Here is a 15,000-nt window from a genome sequence, read left to right as displayed (position 1 = left end):
GGCCACTCAGAGACATCCATTTCCCAGGTATATGCCCCCTACGCACTTTTGGTGGCGCAACTCGCACGAACAGTCCCACCTCGACCCCGTAAACAAGCTTTTTTGCCTCGAAGAGTTCGTCGGAGACGAAGAAGCAACCTTCAGTGCAAACGTAGCACTCTTTTGTGCAACCGCCCAAACAACGCCCCCTCTACCCTCTGTCGAAACACTCGGCATTGCTGCTCCCTAAGGTGAGCTTCTCCTCATAGGCAATTCCGCTCTTATCCGGTCACGTTTGTGTGCCCGAATTTCGCAAGGCAACCTCCATGGGACATGGAAAAGACTCGAGAAGAGAGCTCGCTCACGGGAGAGAGAAGCCAAGGAGACCACGAGAGTGCTGAGAGTGGGACAGCGCTGAATAGGCGGGAGAAGCCTGCGCGTATAAACGGAGATATATATCCAATTGCAACGAAGGAACGTGCCAAAGATCGAGAACAATGGCAGAAATGCTAGTAACGTGCACTTCGGGACCAACGCATCACCGGAAGACAACCGCCAAACATCGAAAGAGTCGCGATGCTCCGCAACCTACGTGCAAAGCGGTCGCACACCGGGTAAGGGAGTGAGAGCCCCAAACATAGCTGGGCGAGGCGCTCACTCCGCTCTTTAATATCTCGTTAATACCGCCAAGGAAATGGCACAAGCACACACACACAAGCATCCTCGGAAGAGGACAGTTCGAGTGACAGGTCAAATCCAAGAGTTCCGAAGACTACCTCCAGGAACAATCGGGAACAAGACCGATTACAAGTCGTCGAGTCTGTTACTGGGCGAACACGAGATGCGCACAGGAAATCGATCAGCCCTCACAATGGCCCAAGGCCAGAGATCGGACTGCTACGATTTACCCCAACAATCATCGTGCCACTCTTCGCAGAGAGGTGATAGACGCCAACGAGCCCGCGCATAGCAATCGAGGTGTAAAAAGGGCGTTGAAGGCAGGAAGCCTGGACGAAAGAGGCTACGAGGTCACCTCGAAGCGGTCTAAGAATCGGGCGCACTTGGGGCGACTACCAGTGCCAACCCCTTATCCCGCGGTGCGTCCGACACACAGAAATTTCCAAGGCGGCCAAGGAGCCTCCCCGCATAGCAATCGGGGTGTGAGGTTACGGATGCAGCATTGATAGCAATCGAGGTGTGAGGCGAAGGATGCAGAAGTGAGAGCCGAGGGATGTAGCAGAGATAGCAATCGGGGTGTGTGATGCAGAAGAGATAGCAATCGAGGTGTGCGGTGGGAAGGGCCCAGCAGCCAGAATGCATGAAGCGACGGATGAAGCAGTGATGACAACCGGGCTGTGAGGAGAGGAGGGATGCAGCCAAGAAAGCAATCAGGGCTCGAGGCAAGGGATGCATCAAGGATAGCAATCATGTTGTGAGGCGAGATTCCAAAGGCTAAACGTGAGAGGCTGCAGGGTCGACTCAGAGAGGTCTATGCATGTGAGAGGCTGAAAGCAAGGTCGACTCGGAGCGGTCTATGCATCGGGCGCGCTTGGGGCGACTACCAGTGCCAACCCCTTATCCCGCGACGCGTCCGACAAAGAGAACGTTCCAAGGCGGCAGAGGAGGTTACCAGCCGAAGGATGCAGTAGCAATAACAGGTATAGTTCCGCGGCGGCCGAGAAGACTCACCGCATAGGAATCGGGATGCGAGGCGAGGGATGCGGCGGGAAGGCCCCGACGGCTAAACGGAAGAGGCTGCAGGGCCGCCTCGGAATGGTCCAAGCATCGGATGCGATTGGGACGACTACCAGTGCCAACCCCTTATCCCGCGATGCGTCCGATACACAGATAGTTCCAAGGCGGCCGAGGAGCCTCACCGCATATCAATCGGGGTGCGAGGCGAGGGATGGGGCGGGAAGGCCCCAACGGCTAGACGGAAGAGGCTTCAGGGCCACCTCGGAATGGTCCAAGCATCGGACGCGCTTGGGGCGACTGCCAGTGCCAACCCCTTATCCCGCGATGCGTCCGATACACAGATGGTTCCAAGGCGGCCAAGGAGCCTCACCGCATAGCAATCGGGGGTGCGAGGCGAGGGATGGGGCGGGAAGGCCCCAACGGCTAGACGGAAGAGGCTTCAGGGCCGCCTAGGAATGGTCCAAGCATCGGACACGCTTGGGGCGACTACCAGTGACAGCCCCCTATCCCGCGATGCGTCCGATACGAAGATGGTTCCAAGGCGGCCGAGGAGCCTCACCGCATAGCAATCGGGGTGCGAGGTGGGGGATGCGGCGAGATGGCCCCAACGGCTAGACGGAAGAGGCCACAGGGCCGCGTCAGAATAGTCCAAGCATCGGACGCGCTTGGGGCGACTACCAGTGACAACCCCTTATCCCGCGATGCGTCCGATACGAAGATAGTTCCAAGGCGGCCGAGGAGCCTCACCGCATAGCAATCGGGGTGCGAGGTGGGGGATGCGGCGAGATGGCCCCAACGGCTAGACGGAAGAGGCTGCAGGGCCGCCTCGGAATAGTCCAAGCATCGGACGCGCTTGGGGCCACTACCAGTGACAACCCCTTATCCCGCGATGCGTCCGATACGAAGATAGTTCCAAGGCGGCCGAAGAGCCTCACCGCATAGCAATCGGGGTGCGAGGTGGGGGATGCGGCGAGATGGCCCCAACGGCTAGACGGAAGAGGCCACAGGGCCGCCTCGGAATAGTCCAAGCATCGGACGCGCTTGGGGCGACTACCAGTGACAACCCCTTATCCCGCGATGCGTCCGATACGAAGATAGTTCCCAGGCGGCCGAGGAGCCTCACCGCATAGCAATCGGGGTGCGAGGCGAGGGATGCGGCGAGATGGCCCCAAAGGCTAGACGGAAGAGGCTGCAGGGCTGCCTCGGAATAGTCCAAGCATCGGACGCGCTTGGGGCGACTACCACTGCCAACCCCTTATCCCGCGATGCGTCCGATACACAGATAGTTCCGAGGCGGCCGAGGAGGTGGGGGATGCAGCGAGATGGCCCCAACGGCTAGACGGAAGAGGCTGCAGGGCCGCCTCGGAATAGTCCAAGCATCGGACGCGCTTGGGGCGACTACCAGTGACAACCCCTTATCCCGCGATGCGTCCGATACACAGATAGTTCCGAGGCGGCCAAGGAGCCTCACCGCATAGCAATCGTGGTGCGAGGTGGGGGATGCGGCGAGATGGCCCCAACGGCTAGACGGAAGAGGCTGCAGGGCCGCCTCGGAATGGTCCAAGCATCGGATGCGCTTGGGGCGACTACCACTGCCAACCCCTTATCCCGCGATGCGTCCGATACACAGATAGTTCCAAGGCGGCCGAGGAGCCTCACAGCATAGCAATCGGGGTGCGAGGCGAGGGATGCGGCGAGAAAGCCCCAACGGCTAGAGGGAAGAGGCTTCAGGTCCGCCTCGGAATGGTCCAAGCATCGGACGCGCTTGGGGCGACTACCAGTGACAACCCCTTATCCCGCGACGCGTCCGATACACAGATAGTTCCAAGGCGGCCGAGGAGCCTCACCGCATAGCAATCGGGGTGCGAGGCGAGGGATGCGGCGAGAAGGACCCAACGGCTACACGGAAGAGGCTTCGGGGCCGCCTCGGAATGGTCCAAGCATCGGACGCGCTTGGGGCGACTACCAGTGACAACCCCTTATCCCGCGACGCGTCCGATACACAGATAGTTCCAAGGCGGCCGAGGAGCCTCACCGCATAGCAATCGGGGTGCGAGGCGAGGGATGCGGCGAGAAGGACCCAACGGCTACACGGAAGAGGCTTCGGGGCCGCCTCGGAATGGTCCAAGCATCGGACGCGCTTGGGGCGACTACCAGTGACAACCCCTTATCCCGCGACGCGTCCGATACACAGATAGTTCCAAGGCGGCCGAGGAGCCTCACCGCATAGCAATCGGGGTGCGAGGCGAGGGATGCGGCGAGAAGGACCCAACGGCTAGACGGAAGAGGCTTCGGGTCCGCCTCGGAATGGTCCAAGCATCGGACGCGCTTGGGGCGACTACCAGTGACAACCCCTTATCCCGCGACGCGTCCGATACACAGATAGTTCCAAGGCGGCCGAGGAGCCTCACCGCATAGCAATCGGGGTGCGAGGCGAGGGATGCGGCGAGAAGGACCCAACGGCTAGACGGAAGAGGCTTCGGGTCCGCCTCGGAATGGTCCAAGCATCGGACGCGCTTGGGGCGACTACCAGTGACAACCCCTTATCCCGCGACGCGTCCGATACACAGATAGTTCCAAGGCGACCGAGGAGCCTCACCGCATAGCAATCGGGGTGCGAGGCGAGGGATGCGGCGAGAAGGACCCAACGGCTAGACGGAAGAGGCTTCGGGTCCGCCTCGGAATGGTCCAAGCATCGGATGCGCTTGGGGCGACTACCAGTGACAACCCCTTATCCCGCGACGCGTCCGATACACAGATAGTTCCGAGGCGGCCGAGGAGCCTCACCGCATAGCAATCGGGGTGCGAGGCGAAGGATGCGGCGAGAAGGACCCAACGGCTAGACGGAAGAGGCTTCGGGTCCGCCTCGGAATGGTCCAAGCATCGGACGCGCTTGGGGCGACTACCAGTGACAACCCCTTATCCCGCGACGCGTCCGATACACAGATAGTTCCAAGGCGGCCGAGGAGCCTCACCGCATAGCAATCGGGGTGCGAGGCGAGGGATGCGGCGAGAAGGACCCAACGGCTAGACGGAAGAGGCTTCAGGGCCGCCTCGGAATGGTCCAAGCATCGAACGCGCTTGGGGCGACTACCAGTGACAACCCCTTATCCCGCGACGCGTCCGATACACAGATAGTTCCGAGGCGGCCGAGGAGCCTCACCGCATAGCAATCGGGGTGCGAGGCGAGGGATGCGGCGAGAAGGACCCAACGGCTAGACGGAAGAGGCTTCAGGGCCGCCTCGGAATGGTCCAAGCATCGGACGCGCTTGGGGCGACTACCAGTGACAACCCCTTATCCCGCGACGCGTCCGATACACAGATAGTTCCGAGGCGGCCGAGGAGCCTCACCGCATAGCAATCGGGGTGCGAGGCGAGGGATGCGGCGAGAAGGACCCAACGGCTAGACGGAAGAGGCTTCAGGGCCGCCTCGGAATGGTCCAAGCATCGGACGCGCTTGGGGCGACTACCAATGACAACCCCTTATCCCGCGACGCGTCCGATACACAGATAGTTCCGAGGCGGCCGAGGAGCCTCACCGCATAGCAATCGGGGTGCGAGGCGAGGGATGCGGCGAGAAGGACCCAACGGCTAGACGGAAGAGGCTTCAGGGCCGCCTCGGAATGGTCCAAGCATCGGACGCGCTTGGGGCGACTACCAGTGACAACCCCTTATCCCGCGACGCGTCCGATACACAGATAGTTCCGAGGCGGCCGAGGAGCCTCACCGCATAGCAATCGGGGTGCGAGGCGAGGGATGCGGCGAGAAGGACCCAACGGCTAGACGGAAGAGGCTTCAGGGCCGCCTCGGAATGGTCCAAGCATCGGACGCGCTTGGGGCGACTACCGTTGCCAACCCCTTATCCCGCGATGCGTCTGATACACAGATAGTTCCGAGGCGGCCGAGGAGCCTCACCGCATAGCAATCGGGTTGCGAGGCAGATTATTGGGAAGGGAACCCCCTGGGATGCGGCTCAAGCAGTGCCCAAAGGGACTGGAATGCGGAATCACATCGAGAGACCCAAATGCTATACGAGGGCTCAAATCGAATTATCGATTTGGCCACGACATGGACGCATCGGAACGACTACCTTTGCCGAACCACTCGCAATTGCATCCATACCGAAACCAATAGACATTTCCGTTAGAGCCCTCGCATAGCATTCGGGAATCTCGCATGCCCCTCTAAATCGACCAATGCTGGCGCTCAATGAAAATCCGAGCGCTACCACCGTTCGAGCGCCAGCATTGGTCGAGTTAGAGGGGCACGGGGGAGAATGCTCCAGTCAACACCTCCCCTATATAAGTTATTTGTCCGATTCTCGCACAACCGTAGTCTGCCTCGTCGAATCAAACAACGGTCCCAGATTCCGACTTCCGTTCCGTAGAGACCCAAAAGCTAGATGGAGGCTCGCAAGAAAGAGAGTCGGCGCATAGCAATCGGGTTTCTCGAACGTTTAGGGACCGAGCTCACTTGCGGATAGGGCAAAATCCGCCAAGCAACCCAAAAGCTAGACGGGGGCTCGAATCGAATCGCCTAGGCGGCCACAACAACGACGTGTTGGATCGACTACCAGTGCCAAACCATTCAGCAAGACTAGTCTGTGTCGAGGCCGGATAGAGATTCTCAGAGAGCGCCCGCATAGCATTTAGGAGACCTGCCGCGTCCCTCACACTCGACAAATGGTGGTGCACGTTTATAAATCCGAGCGATCCCAACCCTTTCAAGCACCAACATCGGTCGAGATAGAGGGGCACGGAGGGGGCTGCGTGAGACAACACAGTCCCCTATATAAGTTATTTGTCCGATTCTCACACATCCGAAGAATGGTCATCAAATCGGACAACAGCCCAAACTTCCGACTTCCGTCCCAGAAAGCCCAAGAGCTATCTAAAACGTTCATGGCCGGAACTCGATCGCGGCTATACCAGTCCGCCAAGCAACCCAAAAGCTAGACTGGAGCTCTAGTCGAATCACCTCTGTGGCCATTGCAAGGACGTGTTGGAGCGACTACCATTGCCGAACCATTCCGCAGGTCGAGTCCATACCAAGGCCGCATAGAGATTCACGATGAGCTCCTGCATAGCAATCAGGAGACTTGCCGTGTCCATCACAATCGATAAATCCTGGTGCAAGATTTTTGCATCCGAGCGCTCCAACCAGTCGAGCACCAGCATCAATCGACATAAACGGGCACGGGGGGAGGATGCTCGAGAACACTACCTCCCCTATATAAGTTATTTGTCCGATTCTCAAGCAGCCGAAGTCTGGTCATCGAATCGGGTCAAAGACCACAACTTCCGACTTTACCCACAATGCAAGTCATCGAATCGAACATCGGCCCCCGAGTCGGACTCCATGCGTATGTCAGGTCATCGGACCCAAATTCCGCCTTCCTGCGCATGGCGGGCCATCAATATCAACTCGGTCATCGGACCCAAACTCCGCCTTTTTGCGTATGGCACGCCTTCAAATCGGTCATCGGACCCAAATTCCGCCTTCCTGTGCATGGCGGGCCATCAACATCAACTCGGTCATCGGACCCAAATTCCGCCTTTCTGCGCATGGCACGCCATCAACTCGGTCATCGGACCCAAATTCCGCCTTCCTGCGCATGGCAGGTCATCGGACACAAATTCAGACCTCGCCAATATGCCTACGTATCGAATCGGTCATCGGACCCAACTTCCGACTTCATCCATACTGTAGGGTCTTTGAGGTTGGCGCGGTGCGCTCAACCCAGGGAGTCGACCCATCGAAGCATACACCTCCCCTATATAAGCTATTTGTCCGATTCCCACACCTGTGTAGTTTGCACCTCTGACCAGGACATCGACCCCAACTTCCGAACTCGACTGCAACGACGGCACCAGCGCCTTGGTGCGCACCTTGCGACGCACAGTCCCAACATTCGCCTTCCTGCACATGGCAGGTCATCGGACCCAAATTCCGACCTCGCGAGTATGCCTACATATCGAATCGGTCATCGGACCCAACTTCCGACTTCATCCATACCGTAGGGTCTTTGAGGTTGGCGCGGTGCGCTCAACCCGGGGAGTCGACCCAACGAAGCATACACCTCCCCTATATAAGCTATTTGTCCGATTCCCACACCTGTGTAGTTTGCACCTCCGATCAAGACATCGACCCCAACTTCCGAACTCGCCTCCAACGACCGAACCAGCGCCTTGGTGCGCACCTTGCAACGCACAGTGCCAACATTCGCCTTCCTGCACGTGGCAGGTCATCGGACCCAAATTCCGACCTCGCGAGTATGCCTACATATCGAATCGGTCATCGGACCCAACTTCCGACTTCATCCATACCGTAGGGTCTTTGAGGTTGGCGCGGTGCGCTCAACCCGGGGAGTCGACCCAACGAAGCATACACCTCCCCTATATAAGCTATTTGTCCGATTCCCACACCTGTGTAGCTTGCACCTCCGATCAGGACATCGACCCCAACTTCCGAACTCGACTAAAAAGACCGCACCAGCGCCTTGGTGTGCACCTTGCAACGCACAGTGTCAACATTCGCCTTCCTGCACATGGCAGGTCATCGGACCCAAATTCCGACCTCATGAGCATACCTACTAATCGAATCGGTCATCGGACCCAACTTCCGACTTCATCCATACCGTAGGGTCTTTGAGGTTGGCGCGGTGCGCTCAACCTGGGGAGTCGACCCATCGAAGCATACACCTCCCCTATATAAGCTATTTGTCCGATTCCGACACCTGTGTAGTTTGCACCTCCGCTCAGGACATCGACCCCAACTTCCGAACTCGCCTGCAACGACCGAACCAGCGCCTTGGTGCGCACCAAAAGTGCGCACTTTTGGAGGGCACTTTTGTGCGCTCCAAAGGTGCGCACTTTTGGAGGGCACTTTTCTGCGCTCCAAAGGTGCGCACTTTTGGAGGGCACTTTTTGGAGGGCACTTTTCTGCGCTCCAAAGGTGCGCACTTTTGGAGGGCACTTTTTGGAGGGCACTTTTCTGCGCTCCAAAGGTGCGCACTTTTGGAGGGCACTTTTTGGAGGGCACTTTTCTGCGCTCCAAAGGTGCGCACTTTTGGAGGGCACTTTTTGGAGGGCACTTTTCTGCGCTCCAAAGGTGCGCACTTTTGGAGGGCACTTTTTGGAGGGCACTTTTCTGCGCTCCAAAGGTGCGCACTTTTGGAGGGCACTTTTTGGAGGGCACTTTTCTGCGCTCCAAAGGTGCGCACTTTTGGAGGGCACTTTTTGGAGGGCACTTTTCTGCGCTCCAAAGGTGCGCACTTTTGGAGGGCACTTTTTGGAGGGCACTTTTCTGCGCTCCAAAGGTGCGCACTTTTGGAGGGCACTTTTGTGCACTCCAAAGGTGCGCACTTTTGGAGGGCACTTTTCCTGTGCTCCAAAGGTGCACACCTAGGTGAGCACCTTCGACCACACCTTGTAGCACACCAAACTCTGACTTTCGACTTCATCCGCAATGCAGGGTCTTTGAGGTTGGCGCAATGCGCACAACCAGGGGAGTCGACCCATCAAACCCAACACCTCCCCTATATAAGCTATTTGTCTGATTCTCATACATGCGTAGCCTGCAGGAGCAATTAGGACATCGACCCCAACTTTCGGCTTCTAAACGAAAACAAGGTCTTTGAGGTTGGTGTAATGCGAACAACTAGGGGAGTCAACCCATCAAACCCAACACCTCCCCTATATAAGCTATTTGTCTGATTCTCATACATGTGTAGTCTACAGGAGCAATTAGGACATCGACCCCAACTTTTGACTTCTTAACGAAAACAAGGTCTTTGAGGTTGACGTAATGCGCACAACCAGGGGAGTCGACCCATCAAACCCAACACCTCCCCTATATAAGCTATTTGTCCGATTCTCATACATGTGTAGCCTGCAGGAGCCATTAGGACATTGACCCCAACTTTTGACTTCTTAACGAAAACAAGGTCTTTGAGGTTGGCGTAATGCGCACAACCAAGGGAGTTGACCCATCAAACCCAACACCTCCCCTATATAAGCTATTTGTCTGATTCTCATACATGTGTAGCCTGCAACAACGATTAGGACATCCACCCCAACTTCTGAATTCGTCTGCGTTGACCGCACCAAAGGTGCACGCCTTGGTGCTCACCAAAATCCGACTTCCGACTTCTTCTGCTATGCGGGGTCTTTGAGGTTGGCGCAGTGCGCACAACCAGGGGAGTCAACCCACCGAATGCAACACCTCCCCTATATAAGCTATTTGTCTGATTCTCATACATGCGTAGACTGCAGCAATGATTAGGACATCCACCCCAACTTTTGACTTCTTAAACAAGACAGGGTCTTTGAAGTTGGTGCAGTGCACACAACCAGGGGAGTCGACCCATCAAACGCAACACCTCCCCTATATAAAGCTATTTGTCCGATTCTCATACGTGTAGTCTGCAGCAGCGATTAGGACATCGACCCCAACTTCCGAATTCGTTTGCATTGACCGCACCAAAGGTGCACGCCTTGGTGTGCACCCTGGAGTGCACTTTGGTGCTCACCTCGGTGCACACTTTGGTGTGCACCTCGGTGTGCACCAAAGGTGCGCACCTTGGAGCGCACCAAAGGTGTACACTTTGGAGCGCACCACATAGGGTCTTTGAGAGGTTGGCGCAGTGCGCACACCAAGGTGGGTGTTGAGGTGCGTGCCGAGGTGGGTGGGTGCTAGGGTGCGCTCCATGGTGGGTGCCAGGGTGGGTGCGTGCTAGGGTGGATTCCAAAGAGGGTCATAGGGTGGGTGCCAAGGTGGGTTGGTGATATAGTGGGTTCAAAGGTGGGTACTAGGGTGGGTTCCAAGGTGGGTCACAAGTTGGGTGCCAGGATGCGTGGGTGTTAGGTTGGGTGCCAAGGTGGGCTCCTGCGTGGGTGGGTGCTAGGGTGGGTTTCAAGGTGGACGCGAGGGCGGGTGCCAAGGTGGGTAACAAGTTGGGTGTTAGGATGGGTGAGTGCTAGAGTGGGTGCCAAGGTGGGTGGGTGCTAAGGTGGATGCCAAGGTGGTTCACAGGGTGGGTGGGTTCTAGGGTGAGTTCCAAGGTGGGTCACAGGTTCAGTGCTAGGGTGGGTGTCAAGGCGGGTGTCGAGGTGCCTGGGTGCTAGGGTGTGGATGCCAATGTGGGTCATAGGGTGGGTACTAGGGTGGGCTGCAATGTGGGTGCCAAGGTGGGTAACATGCTCGGTGGGTTCTAAATTGGGTGCCAGGGTGGGTGTGCACCCACCTTGCCCGAGGTGGGTGCCAAGGTGCCAGTGTGGGTGGGTGCTAAGGTGGATGCCAAGGTGGGTGAGAAGGTGGGTGATAGGTTGAGTGGTAGGATGGGTGGGTGCCAAGATGGGTCACAGGGTGGGTGCAAGGGTGGGTAGGTGCTAGGGTTGGTGTCAGGGTGGGTGGGTGCTAGGTTGGGTTCCAAGGTGGGTGCGAGGGTGAGTGTCAAGGTGGGTCACAGGTTAGGTGCTAGGATGGGTGAGTGCTAGGGTGCAAAGGTGCCAGGGTGGGTGCTAGGATGGGTCGATGCTAGGGTGAGTGGCAAGGTGGGTCCACAAGTGTCAAGGTGGGTGCCGAGGTGGGTGCCAAGTCGGCGACTGCTATGGTGGATGCCAAGGTGGGTCACGGGGTGGGTGCCAAGTTGCTAGGTTGGGTTCCAAGGTGGGTGCCAACGTGGGTGCTAGGGTGCGTGGGTTAAAGGGTGTGTCACAACGTGGGTGCCAGGATGGGTGCGCACCCACACTGGCCAAGACGGGTGCGGGTGCAAGGTTGGGTTCCAAGCCCGGTCACAGGCTGGGTGCTAGGATGGGTGGGTGCCAAGGTGGGCACCAGGGTGGGTGCACCCACCCTGGCCAAGGTGGGTCACGGGGTGGGTCCTAGGGTGGGTAACGGGGTGGGTACTAAGGTGCGTGCCAAGGTGGGTCATAGGGTGGGTGCCAAGGTGGGCACCAGGGTGGGTGTGCACCAACCCTAGCCAGGGTAGGTCACGGGGTGGTTGTCGGGGTGGGCGTCAAGGAGCCAAGGTGGGTGGCAAGTAGCCAAGTTGCGTGCCAAGGTGGGTGTCGGGGTGGGTGCCAAGGATCCAAGGTGGGTGCCAAGGAACCAAGGTGGGTGTCTGGGTGGGTGCCGAGGTGGGAGCCAGGGTGGGTCCCAAGGTGAGTGCAAAGGTGGGTGCCAGGGTCAAGGTGAGTGCCAATGTGGGTTCCAAGGTGCCAGGGTCAGGGTGAGTGCCAATGTGGGTTCAAAGGTGCTAAGTTGGGTGCGAGGTTGGGTGCGAGGGTGGGTGGGTGCCAAGGTGTGCTAGGTGGAAGCCCGGGTGGGTCGGCATCCCATGGGTGTCGAGTTGGGTGCCTGATGGGTGCTTCTTGTCAAGTTTTAGTCGTCGGGACTCATTTCGAGCCTTAGAGGTCGTTTCTTGTCCGGTTGCCCTGTCTTCGACCTGGGAACCCAATTTTGGTCCTCGGGTCCCATTTTTTTTTGTCTCGCATCCCACTTTTGGCCTGTGGCCTTTTCGGGGTCGATTCTCGTTTTGGGCATCAGAGCATGTTTCTTCTCCTAAAACCCAATATTTGTTTATTAAGTCTCGGAACACATTTTTGTTCTCGTGGACCCATCATGGGTCTTGGAACGCATTTGTGGTCCTTGGGTCCCATTTTGCATCCCGAAACTTGTGTTTTGGTGCTTGATCCCTATTTTGGGTGCCCACCTTGCACCAAGTGCGCACCCGGGGCAAACCGAGCGCCTTGGTGCACCGGGGCAAGATCGAGCGTGCACCCGAGGCGCCCCGAACATGCACCAAGGTGCACTCGGCCCACATGTGAGCGCAGGTCGTTGCGCCCGAGGTGGTGTGTGGGCACCGCGTTGCAGACGGGACACTGCACGCACACGACGCCCCCTCCAGGTGCACGCACGTAGGCCGGGCCGGGTGCACACCCGACGCCCTAGCAAGGTGCGCGCACCCGGGCAGGGCTCACACTTGGCGAACGGGGCGCACTTCGCGAGGGAGGGTGTGCACCTCGACGGGGGTGGGTGGCCGGGGTGGATTCGCACGTGGGTCGCGGTTTGCTAAGTACACACTGCGACAAGCTCATAACGGGTGCGATCATACCAGCATTAGTGCACCAGATCCCATCAGAACTCCGCAGTTAAGCGCGCTTGGGCCGGAGTAGTACTGGGATGGGTGACCTCCCGGGAAGTCCCGGTGTTGCACCCTTTTTTAGTTTTTCGCCGGGCGTCGCAATGCTATTTGAATAAACCTTTTGCCCGTTTGCGTTCTCGTCGGGGCCGGGCCGGGCCGGGGTGCGCTGCCCGCACTACCGCGCGCGCGGGGGCGACACCGAGCGCGCACCCGAGGCGCCCCGAGCACATAGGCCACGGTGCAACCCGGGCGTTGTGCGCGCACCCCGGTGCGCCCGAGGTGCTGCGCGCGCACCCAGGTGAAATCGGTGTGCACCTCGGCCAGTGCGCGCTCGGTCGAGTCGCGCACGTTGGCCAAGGTGCACGGTGATGTTTCTTACTCTAAGGTTCCGCACCAGACGCCCGGGACAGGTGAGCGAAGCTGGGCGGGGCCGGGTGCGCGGCCGGGGCAGGTGCACGCAGCTGGAGAGAGCTTTGGAGCACACTTCGGAGCGCACCAATGATGCGCTCCATTCAAAAGTTTCCTGAAAAGGCAAAAAAAGTTGAGATTATAGAATTTCCCACTTGAGAGATTGTAAAAAAAAAAAATTTAAAATGAAGGAAACGCGGGTGCCAAGGTGTGCGCAGCCCAGCCAAGGTGTGCGCACCAAGGCGCCCACCCTGGCGAAGGTGCACGCAAGGTGCGCACCCGAGGCAAACCGGACAATTAACCCAACTTTCGACTTCGCGCGCACCTTGGAGCGCACTTCGGAGCGCTCCTTGGTGCGCACCAATCTTGGGCACCTCGGAGTGCACCATGGCGCCCACCAAGGTGCGCACCCGGGGCAAACCGAGCTCCGACTTCGTGCGCACCTTGGAGCGCACGAAAGGTGCGCACCATGGCGCCCACCAAGGTGCGCAGCCCAGCCAAGGCGTGCGCATCAAGGTGCGCACCCTGGCGAAGGTGCGCACCCGGGGCAAACCGAGCTCCGACTTCGTGCGCACCTTGGAGCGCACAAAAGGTGCGCAACCCAGCCAAGGTGTGCGCACCCCGGTCAAACCGAGCTCCGAATCGTGCGCACCAGAGGTGCACGCCATCGTGCGCACCTTGGAGCACACTTCGGAGCCCTCCTTGGTGCGCGCCGATGTTGCGCACCTCGGAGCGCACCCGGGGAAAACAATGCAATTAACCCGACTTTCGACTTCGTGGGCACCTCGGAGCGCTCTCGGGTTCGCACCTCGGAGCACACCGAGGTGCGCACCTTTGATGCGCTGCCTTCACCAATTTCCAGAAAAGGCAAGAAAACATTGAGAAGGTGTGCGCACCGAGGTGCCCACCCTGGCGAAGGTGCACGCGAGGTGCGCACCCGGGGCAAACCGGGCTCCGACTTCGTGCACGCCGCACCTTGGAGCACACTTCGGAGCGCTCCTTGGTGCGCACCAGGGCGCGCAACCCAGCCGAGGTGCCCACCCCGGCGAAGGTGCACGCGAGGTGCGCACCCGGGGCAAACCGGGCTCCGACTTCGTGCACGCCATGGTGCCCACCGCGGCGAAGGTGCACGCGAGGTGCGCACCCGGGGCAAACCGGGCTCCGACTTCGTGCACGCCGCACCTTGGAGCACACTTCGGAGCGCTCCTTGGTGCGCACCATGGTGCCCACCAGGGCGCGCAACCCCGCCGAAGGTGCACGCGAGGTGCGCACCCGGGGCAAACCGGGCTCCGACTTCGTGCACGCCGCACCTTGGAGCACACTTCGGAGCGCTCCTTGGTGCGCACCATGGTGCCCACCAGGGCGCGCAACCCCGCCGAAGGTGCACGCGAGGTGCGCACCCGGGGCAAACCGGGCTCCGACTTCGTGCACGCCATGGTGCGCACCGCGGCGAAGGTGCGCACCCGGGGCAAACCGGGCTCCGACTTCGTGCACGCCGCACCTTGGAGCACACTTCGGAGCGCTCCTTGGTGCGCACCAGGGCGCGCAACCCAGCCGAGGTGCCCACCCCGGCGAAGGTGCACGCGAGGTGCGTACCCGGGGCAAACCGGGCTCCGACTTCGTGCACGCCGCACCTTGGAGCACACTTCGGAGCGCTCCTTGGTGCGCACCATGGTGCCCACCAGGCCGCGCAACCCAGCCAAGGTGTGCGCACCAAGGTGCACGCGAGGTGCGCACCCGGGGCAAACCGGGGTCCGACTTCGTGCACGCCG

General features: G+C 59.3%; 1 non-coding gene across 1 annotated transcript; it reads left to right on the top strand.

Annotated features, from left to right (window-relative positions):
• The first annotated feature begins 12,776 nt into the window (after positions 1 to 12,776).
• On the top strand, positions 12,777 to 12,895 carry LOC131866081 (5S ribosomal RNA). Its single transcript, XR_009364713.1, has one exon. It is a non-coding gene; the product is annotated as a 5S ribosomal RNA (ribosomal RNA).
• The last annotated feature ends 2,105 nt before the right edge of the window (positions 12,896 to 15,000 follow it).

The sequence above is a fragment of the Cryptomeria japonica genome, unplaced genomic scaffold (genome assembly GCF_030272615.1).
Source record: "Cryptomeria japonica unplaced genomic scaffold, Sugi_1.0 HiC_scaffold_129, whole genome shotgun sequence".
NCBI lineage: Eukaryota > Viridiplantae > Streptophyta > Pinopsida > Cupressales > Cupressaceae > Cryptomeria > Cryptomeria japonica.
Note: the sequence above shows the minus strand (reverse complement) of the source record. Positions and strands in the feature narration are given on the sequence as shown.